This window comes from Alligator sinensis, unplaced genomic scaffold (assembly GCF_000455745.1).
Source record: "Alligator sinensis unplaced genomic scaffold, ASM45574v1 scaffold112_1, whole genome shotgun sequence".
NCBI lineage: Eukaryota > Metazoa > Chordata > Crocodylia > Alligatoridae > Alligator > Alligator sinensis.
The window spans coordinates 165,600-176,326 of record NW_005841892.1 but is presented as its reverse complement, the minus strand read 5'-3'; positions in this window follow the sequence as shown (position 1 = coordinate 176,326).

Below are 10,727 nucleotides of genomic sequence, written 5' to 3'. Positions count from 1 at the left end.
AGGGGCCCTTTTTCTGCTGCTTGGATCCATCTAAGTGTAGAACTGTCCTGTTCCCCACCAACCCCCACCTGTAGATCTGACATCCCCAATCCAATGAAACCACCCCCAATCCTGGCCCAACCACTGATCACAACAAACTGAAGTTTTTCCAGGTTATGGACCATGGTGCAGTTCCAGTGGGGAGTGCTGTGCAACAACAGCCTGGCAGACAATGGCTGGAGTGATGGGGAGCACTGCCCCCCACCCCACCTTGCAGTATGAGGTCGAGGGGTGACCAGGCCACCAGGCACAAGGACCCAGCTCTGCAATCCTGGGGATCTCCCTGCTATGGGAATCCCTAGATGCTGAGAGTGCCTGAGGGGGCAGGATCATGCAGATCAGCCAGGGCTCAGGACTGCAAGCGCCATGACTCAAGGGAGTTTTCAGGGATGGGAGGTGGGAGCAGCAGCCCCAGCTACATGCATACTTAGGGGGTTGGAGAGATTGGAGGCAGTTTTGTGGGATCAGGGATGCCAGATCTGTGGGGGAAGTTAGGAGGATTTGGGGTGCAGGGAGATGTTGGTGGGATGGTACTTCTGCACTGAGATTGATCTAAGCAGAAGAAAAAGGGCCCCTAGATCACTGCAGCTGTTCTACATTAAGAACTTCTTATGCTACATCCAATGAAATCTGCTTACTTAGTCACTTTGTTCTTATCAGTTAGTAAGGCCTGCACATGGGTGAACTGTCTGTATGTAGCCACCGTAATTTGTATATATGCATTGGTACATGTATTTCAAAGTCGTTATTTTTTGGTCCCCTGCATTTCTAATTAAAGAAGTTTTACTGAACTCACTTGTTTAGTATCATGCTAGATTGCTCGCCTGAAAAGGAGTCTTTGTTAATAACAGACTTCTTTGCAACTCTGGCATGGTGAAAAGTTTTCTTCTGCAAAACTTATTGTTATCCTAGCAGCTAGCTCAGCTTGACTGTGCTCTAAAACAGCACCAAAAAAGAATCCTTTGAACTGGAAAAAATGTTCTTCAAATTCTTTTATCTATTTTCTCCATAACAGACTGAATCAGATGGGTTCCAAGGGAAATAATAATGCTTTAACTCCACATTAGGTATCATCTGCCTACTAGATGGAATAGTCAGACCAAATATACAGTCATCCTTCCTTATGGCCTGTTAATGTGAAATCTTTCCCTTTTAAAGAAAGGACATATTTTTTCTACTTTTGTCTATAACACTGGGACAGGGGGTTGTAGGACTACCAGTTAAACTTATTTAGGTATTTTCTGACTAAACGCATTTTCTTTGGAAAAAATGTTGATTCATCACAAGTTAAACTTTTCATAGGTGCATGCACAATTGTGTTACTTAGGGAGCTGGCACAATCTCAGATGAATATTGCCATGAATGAGGCTATATTAAAGATTTTTTTTGCAATTAGGCAAAGGACACGAGTGCTGGAGAACAACAAGGTGTAGACTCTCAAATTGATAGACAAAACTTCAAGCACACATTTTCCTAAGGCGACAACAATAGAATGATCAGAAGCAGAATCCTAGGAAGGCAAATCAGTGAAGACAACTGGACCCAACATTGCATTAAATGAAAACACAGAATATATATGTAACAGCTGCACGGCTCATTGGACTGCAAGCTGAGTGGGCGTGCCATGCTTAAGAACCTTTGCAAAAAGGGCAGCAGATGCTTGCACAGGGTGCCATAACTTTTCCAAGCCAGAAAGCATGCTGTGCACTGTGCATGCTTTTTATTGGACTGTATGCACTCTAATCAGAGCCCCGTTGCAAACCAAGGACTCTGATTGGCTGTGTTTGTGCCCTAAAATGGCCAAAACACAGGAAAAGAGAGGGAGAAGAGGATCCCATTTCAGTCTGGAGAGAGGAAGCAGAGATGCACCCCCTGCCACTGGAATGGGCACTGAAGCTTGCTGATACCAGGATGAGGGAGAGCCTGTGTTGCCCCACAAGATGCTGATTTCCCTCCAGTGGATGTGGAGCTGTGCAGCTTTAGGACACAGGTGCCCCAGAGAAAGTGGGGAAGTGAATGGTCAGCAGAAGTGAGTAGGCTGGCTGGGAGCTGGGAGAAGCTGCCGGGTCAGAGACCTGTGGAAGGGAGCCTCTCTGAGCTAGGAAAGCTTGGGGATGCAGGAACCAAGACCTATTGCGGGGGGGAGGGAGGCAGGAGGGGAATCCCCTCCTGTGGGTATAAGTGCTGGGAGGGGAGACAGGCCCAAGAAGGAGCAGGCTGAGAAGGCACAAACCACATGGGAAAATGAGGGGACACTTAGCCCCATAGAGTTTGCAGAGGGTGTATTTCATTAGAAATAAAAGGAAGTCATCTGCCTGCATCACCGGATCAGAGGCTTGTCTCACAGTGGCCATTCAGAGGAAGAGAGTTCAGTCTCAGGAGCAACAGGAGCCTCATCTCCACCATCTAGTGGCAGATCATAGCAGTAACTGTGTTGCCACTTATTGCAATGAGAGTGGATGTTAACCCTAAGGGAGGGGTTATCAGTCGGGGGTATGCGTACCCCCAGGGGTAGCTGAGAAGGCCCTAGGGGGTATGTGCAGGTAGGGATGGAGTGTCACCACACACTATCCCACGCTGCCATGCAGGTGCCACCCATCCAGTCAGATACAGGGGCTGGGGGAAGCTCGCACATGGTGCTTGCCACCGTTTTGTGTTCAGCCACATGCCACTCCGCTCTCCCCCACTCCGCGTCTGACAGCTGGGGGTACACTGATCCAAAAAGGTTGAAAAGCCATGTCCTAAGGGAAACTTTTTAAAAGGGTTACAACTAGGTAAATGTAATTGTTGAGGCTGTGTGACACAGATGGGACCATCCCTCCTCTCCACTCCCCCCCATGTAGGAATTGTTTATTTAACATTGCATTTGTAGATGGTATTCAAGTTGTTGGTTTTATTGTTACCCATACTCATTATATCTATCTATCTATCTATCTATCTATCTATCAGGGCTGTGCAAAGCTTTGGGTGGTGGTTCAATTCAGAGGAGATTAGGCCCGATTCAGTGGCTGAATCTCCAAGTCCAAATCAAACCAGGGGACCAATTAAAGGGTTGAAATCAATTCAAAGCTCTCTGAATCTTTGGAAAAGTTTTGGAGAGCTTTGATGATTTAGACAGTTCCTGGAAGAGCTGCAGCTGGACTCAGAGCTGGTTAGTACTAGGGGTGGGAGAGGAGGAGCTGGAGGAGGGGGAAGGGACCATGGGGGTACCCCTGCCAGCCTCCATCCTCTGCCTGCTCCCTCAGCCCCCGCATGGCTGCCTTGCCTGCCCAAGCTCCTGGTGCTTATAAAAAAAACCCCCCAACCCCCACAACCCCTGCCCACTCTCCCAGCTGCCACCATGGCTACCCTGCTCACCCCAGCTCCTGGTGCTTTAAAAAAAAGCCCCCACTCATTGGGTGCAGCCATGCATGGGGAGCAACCCCACCTGCCCCTTCATCCCACACTGCATGGGGGAGCTCTGCCACCAGCCCCCACCCCCCCACCCCACTCTCCCTGTCCCCCCATGGCTGCCCCAACCACCCCAGCTCTGGCCCCTTAAAAAAAAAAAACCTGAGAAAAGCTCCGGGACTCACCTCTCCTGCAGAGCCCCGCCATGCAGTGTGGGGTAGTGGGGATTGCCCCCTGCCCAGCAGCACCTGGTGACTGTTTTTTTTTTTTTCTTTTCAAAGTGCCGGGACCTAGGGCAGGCATCAGGGGAATCGATTTGGAGCAGTGATTCAAATCACCGAATCGAATCATTGTCCCCCAAATTAGCCAAATCTGAATCCAAAGTGAATACTAGTTGCTTTGCACAGGCCTAATATATGTATATTTCTATATACATATATCTATATATCTATATTTATAGATATAGATACACACACACACACACACATACGTACACACACTTTTTTTGCTTAGTCTTTTCTGTAAATAGTTGTATATAATAAAGAAACCAATTTGTTTATTGGGCTTAGAGTAAATTCTTGAGCACTGTGGGTGAGGGACACACCTCACCACTTGGCATCTCAGTCAGCAGATCTGCTGGAGGGGTTCCCAGGGCTACTGGCACCCTGAGGATCTGGAATCCGGCATAATGCCTGGCCTAGTGTGCCAGCGTGGGTTACATATAAAATAAAAAATAGGACAGACTAAGTAACTTCCCTGCATGTTTCAACCTCTGTAGCAAATAAACAACAGCCTAACTAGGGCTCAGTGTTTATGGCATGAGTACAAGTTGCCAATTTAAAGGGGCCAACAGAACGGTGGTCTCTAAGGAGTCTGCATGATGGCAGCAGCAGCATTTCAGGTCTTTGAGTCCCCAGGATTAAGAAGGACTCCCCCAGCACTGCTGTCTGGCACTCACCACCCCTAACTCCCCAACACAGCTCTCTGCTCTCCACTTTCAACGTTCCTCCTCCCCACCTCCACTGCATCTCTACCCAGAAGACCAAAACTGCTAGGTATTACCTCTGCAAGGAAGAACAATTGTTCTCCTTCTTCTTTATGATAAACTTTCAAATATTTTCAAGTATTCTTTCATAGCCCTTTAATCTCTTTATCTGAAGACTAAGTATATCTATTTTTCTTAATTTTTTTCTCACATAGCTTTCTTCTGCTATCCTTTTAGTTTCCCACCTTTTCATCCTCCCCATGCTCTCTATATCCTTCTTGTAATGCTGTGCCCCAAACTGTATACAGTATTTCAGCTGAGGCCGAACTAATGCCAAAGACAGTAGTTCTTCCACTCTCCATGCCTTGCATAAAGCCCCTTCTCCCCTCCCCCTCCCCACCCCCAAAGAAGAGACAACTCCTCTTTCCAGAAATAGTCAATCCCTCATTTAGAAATAGAATATTCCCTTCTTCTTTCAATTCTTGAATAGTGTGAGTAGCAATTTAAAAGTTCACCCTGTATACATGTGTTCAGGCCAATTTTTGCCCCATATCAAATCTTCCTTACATCAGTCAAATTCATCCTTGATCTGATATTCCTGATGCTGGACTGGACATATAATGGAAACAGATCAATGACACTAATAGGTAATATTCTGCTACATTGGCTCAAGGATGAATAAAAGTTGGTTGAAGTTAAACCAAACAAGACAGAAGATATGTTGGTGAAGGAAGCACCTTAAGTGTTTGCAGCAAGTGTATCATTTTGTTTGGATTAAATTTAATTTGTGCAACTAGTTCCATTTGTAGTTGAGGAGGGCAATCACAAAACAACCGAAAGCAATACTGTTCCACCCTGGCAGATGATGACTTTGCCTTAGTTGTACAAGCCTTTTCTCTATTCCAGATAGGAGATAACAATGCAACACATCTAGGTAGAAAATCATTGGCTAACTTGGTTTAGAACAGAAGGCTGGAATGCATCCTCTTGGCAAACATGGGTTACTGTTGTACATCAAAACTGTGATGTGCTATCTAGAGTGACATTCATTAGCAGGAATAGTTCAAGGTCTCATTCCTTATCTTCCAGATCTCCAATAGTTTAAAACCAATATATCTAGAAGACTAAAGGTCTAGAATCAAGTCTATTATGGATAAATCCAGTCCTCAGACATAATAGAACTCTTCTACCATGATATACAGAGTGCACTTCTTTCAACCTTCCTTTTCTAGAAAGAACCCAGAGCAGTATTAAAAAATACCCCAAAACAAAACTCTACCAAAATAAAACACTCCACTAAATACATAATACTCCTTTTGGTTAGAAAATGAGAGAAAAAAACATGCCACCTGTGACAGATGTCTTAGGGCATCACTTGAAAATGCTCAGATACAACAGTGATGAAGGCAGCATAAGAATCTGCATAATATAGTTTAGATGTTTCACATAAATGACAAAGCCATAACACAGATGAACAAGTGTCCATTCACTCTAAGTTACAAATTTGAAATGTGATGTTGCATTGACTTTTTTCAGCTTTACTAAACACTGGGTTACACAAACTGACAAAACAATTGCAGGTTTCTCATAATCCAATTCAGTGCCTCTTAATGGCAGACATGAAAGCCATTTGTGCAATCAGATTTACATTGGGAGTTGCCTACACAAAGTCAAGCTTTTCTGACGGAAAAAAAAAAAAAAAGAAAGAAAAGAAAAAATAAAATAATGTCAAAGTCTGAAAATTGCAGAGATAGGCAGCTATCTTCAATCCAGCATATGGAAGGAAGAGGGGACAGACCTGATAGGGTGCAAGTACTGCTATTATCATCACTATCAGTGTAATACATAAGGTGCAAATACTCAAGAAATTGTTGAAATTGCATGGCTTTAGCCTACTTCCATTGTCATCTGATTTTCCTGCTACAACAGTGGAGAAAGAAAAAAAATCACTATATACAGAGCTTTCAAAGTCTGAGTACCTGAGTTAAAGTGTTGATTAATGCGACTGTTTAAACTGAGGTTAATTAATTGTGATAAAGACTAATTGGTCTCTCCCTTTCTTTCTCTCTGAAAATATTTTTTGTGATGAGATCACGACACCTATTAATCCAAATCAAAGTTTCAAAAATAGCAAAACAGTGGGTAAGCAACTGAGAATTTTGAGACTACGCTCCTGAGAGAGAGACAGGAGGTAGGACAGAACTGAGAGAAGCAAGTTCCATATTTACATACATACAAATAATCTGTTGATAAATCCAGTGCCTCCCAAAATATCATGCCAAATATTATGGCACCATTTTGGAAGATACTGTTTAAGAGGAATTAAGTCTTCTTAACTCCCTTTGACTTCAAAGGAAGTTGAAGGTACTTGGAATTGTAAGGAGGTGCTGAAGTGCCTGATGGAAGGAACCAATCTTCTAATTGTAAAGGACAGAGAGAGGGGAGAAGTAGTATTAGCAAATGCACACAAGCAATATGGACAAAAAAGTCACAAAGACTAATCCAGGTAATGGGATAGGAATCTTTAGTCCCTATTTAGACCACGCATAATCCAGTCTGTGAATGATTTTGCATTCAAGGTGGTTGTGAAATCCACCCCTGGGGACTAAGGACCACTCAAAGCTGAGACTCCTACAGATCTTATGGTGCAAGGTCTCTTGCCAATGGTCCTCCCCTCTGCAATGCTCTATCATGTATTACCTATCCTGATAACTTTTCTGTGTTAGTTTCTCTAGCCTTCTCTGCCAGAAGCTCTGTTTTCTTCCACTGCAGGAGCACTTCTGCCTCCTTATTATTCAGATCCACCCCTTATATCCTTCTAAAGGCGGGGCCTCCGGGTCTGTTTCATTCTTAAAGTACCCTTACACTTCTTTCTCCTAATGAGGATTAAAGGGTCCTGCTCCATTGCAAATGTTGCTAAATAATATTATATAAAAAATAAACATGAAAATGAAAAAAAAATCCACAATGAATTCCATAATTCCCCAAAACAAAAAATCCAAAATGCTATTTAACTTTAGAATTCCTGATTTTGCATTCTTTTGCATTTCGTTCTTTTGCAATACTTTTGGGAAATATTATATGTATGAGAAATTATCATTTTTGTCAGAAAAAAACATTAATGAAAGATATCTGAAGAGCTGAGGTGACATTATGTAGTTTTAACAATTGAAACAATGAAAAATATGCCTACTTAAATCTATTTTGCAAAAACTAGTTTGTGATTTGAAAGCATAGTCTCTGTAGAAGAGAAGACAGCCTTGGGAGCTGAGTGGTATGCTCAGCCTCAATTGTTTGGGGGTTGAAAAGTAAAATTCTTAAGTCAAACTTAGAGTGGTTGGAATATAGACAGTGTGGAGTCACAACTGTAGGATAGGAGAAGAAAATGTGAATTTTAGTTACTACATTTCTCATCCCCTTATACGAGCTCTCACTACTAAGGACCCATACATTTTACAGATGTCCTGGTTAAAATGCTGCTTTCCTTTTTCCTATGGCTTGTGCCAAGACATAAAAAGAAGTACTGTTGGATGGTACACAAATGGTACATAACTCTCTTGTGTGGGAATCTGCACAGTCCTGCTAAGTGAGAATACTCTATTAAATTTAGGGCCTTTTGCTGCCTGCACTAGGTGGCAAAAGAGAAAGATTTAGCTCTGAATTCACTACATAACTGCACCCCCCCCCCCCCCAAGTTTAACTATTCAACTACCATGAAAAATACTACTAAAATATACTCAAACTCTTAGAAATCTCTGTTTTCACATGTAGAGCCCCCTCCCCTCCCCCCCCAAAAAAAAGAAAAAAAAAAAAGAAACGAAACTGTTCCATACTATTCTAGCTAGCAGTCAGTCTTCTATCTTTGGCTGCTCAATGCTGCTACGCTGAAAACGAAAGCAGGCAATAATGTCTGCTGAAGCCAAAATCCCTTTTAGCAGAATGAGTCACAGAACCTAGAGAGACTATCCAATTGTCCAGCTTCTTGACATTTATGTTGACTCAGGGCATGTTGCAAGAATGATGATGGAAACAGGATTAGACCTCCGTATGCTCACAGGGGCATAGTTTAAGGGGACTGCAAACTTTTGTAGTCTCTGGTGTTGCAAAACTATTGACAGTTTCAAAATAAAAATGAAAAGCCTTTTACTCATGCATCCCACATTCTGTTATCTTTGCACTGACTATACTGAATGGAAACGAATGTTTTTATCATAAATGCTAATTAATAAAATCACATAGATTTGCCATACATGTTTGAAATTTACCACAGAGTTTAAAGAAATATGCTTGAAGCTGTTAATTTTAGGTTTTGATGTCAATTTGCATAACTTTTTTGTCACATGGACCAATTGCATTTTAATCTAATCATGCTACATTTCATTTCTACATCTGTATTGCACAAGTGGTTTTCATTTTGATATTCAATTATTAAGCTACATAGTAAAAACATCATGATAGATCTTTTGTTACAACTACAATATAAGGCAAACTTCATTTACTGGCCACTGCAGAAATGCATTTAACTGCTTCATTAGTAACAGGAGCAGAACCTATGTACAGATCATTTACAACAACGGACATAATTGTCGTGTGGAGAACCGGACATCAAAATACTCAGCATATTTAAAATTTCCAAGGAGAAGCTCCAATTAAAGTTATTTGGAGTGATGTGACTAAATCTCTACATAGTGCTTTCAAACTGTAGTGGTTCTGCACTATAAAACATTAGTATGCCATTGTGTGAAAGATGATGTTTAAAATTAAGTTTTAATTCAGTTTAATTGGGTTCATTTTGCATTTGATAGGATGAATTCCTGTCATTAAGTTACTTCAAAAGCACCAGCTGCAAAAAACACTTGACTTTTCCAGAGGGCCCCCCCAAAAAGTAATCTAAATTGATATCTTATTTACGAATGAATGACAAAAATCTTCCTGAAATGCCCTTTAGTAAACTTGTTCAACAATAAACAATTAAAAAAGGAATAACAGCTTTTTAAAGACTCTACACTGTAGTTCTGGCCCCAAATTTGGCATGCATTATTATTGGTTTAGTCTCAAGGGGAGGTTGTATTGGACTTTAAAATAATAATCTGCCTGAAAAGATAGTCACACATTTCTGAAGCTTCATGAATCCCCTGAACTTTGAGATGCTGCTGCAATAGCAATTTCCTTATATAGTGGCTCTTATACCTTTGAAATCCACAGTCTAATCTATTTTTGATCACACAGTTTTGATGACGTGAAAGGTGTGCTAGCAGTCCCCACTTCTGACATATTTTTCCTTGATTATGAGACCCGCCCCGCAGGTTTAGTAATTTAACTAAAATTTGCCTTTCTTTACTCCCTGCCCCATCAGTTGTATTGCTATTGCTACACAAACTTTTGGCCATGCCTGGTTTCTTTAGGACTGGAATGACAATGAAAAATGTGTCATATAATAAAGATGAACTATTCTATATCGGCCAGTGGATGATAAAGACTTTATGGAGGGATCCTCAATAAATGCATTTGAAAACACATGCTTGAGGCAATTTGACATATTCAAATGTCAGTATGATTCCATTAAAAATACTTTCCCTTTTTTCTTTCCTTGTTTACCTCAGTCTCCCAATTTAGGGTCTGTTCTAGTTCACAGTAGCAGACAGGACACTAGGATGACTTTCCCCCAACCCTCCTACATCAAACACAAAGATGACAGATTGCTGTCTCCGTATCTGATATTAACTCTGTCTGGTACTCAGAACTGGAGTAATTTATCAATGTATGCACGTCAAAGAAAATCTAGTATAAAGATATGTGACAATAAAAGAGGCTAAATTAATGTAAGGGACTGGTATGATTTACCCCATTTTACATTTCATCTCCAAATTCAGCATTCTGGATTAAGTTTCAAGTTTCTTCTATAGCAAAAATTGACCTTGTAAACCTGAATTTGTTCACATAATTACACACTTGATACTTACACACAGGTAGGTTAAGCAGGTACAATTTTTGAAGCTCTGTTAAAAATCAGCTTGCCATTATTTTCACTCACACTGGTTACTGAATTATTTGTTTCTCTCTCCAATTTTCCCGTCAGCTGGAGATCATATTAAAAAGTGATTCTTTTTTTCATTATCTCCTAAAACAGAAATCCACAAAGTCGATGTTGAAATAATAGAATAAAAATTTTAGTTTAATTGGACAAGACTATAAAAATTGTTTTGGCAACTAAGGGAGTAGCAAAATCTGCTTTAAAAAACAATTCAAATATTAATTTTCTGCATGTGTCACTAAATATAACTGGGAAAACTAATCAAAATTATTTTGTAGG